Source organism: Ictidomys tridecemlineatus, chromosome 6 (assembly GCF_052094955.1).
Source record: "Ictidomys tridecemlineatus isolate mIctTri1 chromosome 6, mIctTri1.hap1, whole genome shotgun sequence".
Taxonomy (NCBI): domain Eukaryota; kingdom Metazoa; phylum Chordata; class Mammalia; order Rodentia; family Sciuridae; genus Ictidomys; species Ictidomys tridecemlineatus.
Window position 1 is genome coordinate 104,715,916 of NC_135482.1, and position 2,105 is coordinate 104,718,020.

Consider the following 2,105-nt stretch of genomic DNA (forward strand, 5'->3'; position numbering starts at 1 on the left):
AACATCAGCACTCTGGGATGAAGCCTTTAAAAACATGGATATTTGGGTGGGACACATTTGAACCATATTTGAACTGTAGAATGTAGTTATTAAATCAATGTGTTAAAGAGACCAATGCAATATAACTGAGTGCTAAAAAACCCTTATTATATCATATTATATACTCTTTTCCTAAATACATGTATATCAATCAGCACAAAATCATAAAGAAGAATTACAATGAGAAAAATAAAAGTGCATAGCTATCTTAACAGAAATAATAGTGGCTTTTGATGAATTAATGATCTATACATGAAAAATAAACTATAATGTTAATAAAATAAATAAATATCATATTTGTAACTTTGGGGTGAAAAGGGATTATTAAATAATACTCCAAAAGCAAGACAAGAACATTTTTTAAGACATTGATTTGTCTTTATCAGAATTCTTGTGTCATAAATGACACTGCTGTCAAAGTTAACAAACCAGTAACAGATTGAAAGAAGCTATTTGCAACAATAAAACATAAGCAAGAGATAAGTACCTAGAATGTTCAATGAACACTTAAAAATCAGAGCAAAAACCTGAGAACCCAGTGGAATAGTGAGAAAAGGAGATGACTAAAGGAATTCATGATAGGGAAGCCAAATGACTACCAAGTCTCTGAAATGAAAAGTCATGGTACCACTGTTGCAGCAGCAAACACTGCTAGTGATAGTATTACTAAGTACTTACATACAACACATTTTCATGAACAACCACATAGGTATAAATCCTCATTTTTAATTTTTTTATAATTTGTTCTTTTTAGTTCTCCATGGCAGTAGAATGCATTTTACATATACACATACATGAAGTCTAACTTCCCATTCTTGTGGTTGAACATGATGTGGAGTTACAGTGGTCATGTATTCATATATGAACATAGGAAAGTTAGGTTTGGCTTATTCTACTGGCTTTCAGACTTACAATCTCATTTGAAGAAGATATAAATTACAGAGATGTGGCTTACCTGGTTCTATGTGGTTACATAGCTGGTAAGTGAAAATCTGAATCCACACTGGTAACTATAGCAAAACCCAAAACTTTATATCTATGAAATTGTCAAGGATATTGATATGGATGAGGGGAACAAAAAGATTCATGAACTTCTGGCAGGAATATGGACTGGTGCTGATATTCTGGAGAAAAATCTGGGATTGTTATGGACAACTATGCTTTGTCACTATGACTCAAGCCCTGGTCACCAAGAAATGTGAAAAAGGGGTAAGATGCAAACTAGGTACAAATCCCCAGGGGCATAGGTGAGAAGGCAGTGGCCGTCAAAACCAGGACTTATAGGGACACACAGCATCAGCAGCAGATGATACAGCATGGTGGTGCATGCCTGTAATCCAAGTGGCTCAGGAGGCTGAGGCAGGAGGATCATGAGTTCAAGGCCAGCATCAGCAATTTAGTGAGGCCCTAAGCAATTTAGCAAGATCTTGTCTCAAAATAAAATATAAAAAGGGCTGGGGATGGGCTCAAGGTCAAGACCCCCTGTGTTCAATCCCTGGTACAAAATAAACCAAAAAACAAAAACAAACAAAACAAAAATCACAACAGCAGCAACAACATAATACTAAATAAAGAAGAAAAAAGAGAAAGTTCACTGCACAATGTCATTTATGTTGATGAAATGCATAAGCGTATACCCTACCCATTTCCAGTGTACTTAAAATGTATTTGAGAAAGTACTTTCCTATTCCGAGATGTATACCAGGCAGTTTAGGGGTGGGGAAGAGGATGGGGGAATCAAGGGTAAAGTAGACAAAGATCAATGTAATAAAACCAGTGAGTGCTTTAGCAGGAGCACAGTTTGCCAGGGTCTGGAGCCCGGTTAACTCTAACTTCTACACTTCACGTTCAACTCCCCCACCCCCAGGCACAGCAAGTCTCCAGAGCTGCCAGCCCACACAGGGCCAGTCTGTTGTACCTGTGTGGCTATGGCCAGACCCTGATATGCTCTGTGAAGCATGGCTTCCCTTTCCCATATAACCCACAGAATGTGAACCTTGGTGATGGGCAAGGCTGGGCCTCTGTCCCCAGTGGCCAGTGCTGACAGTGCTGACACAGTTATGTCC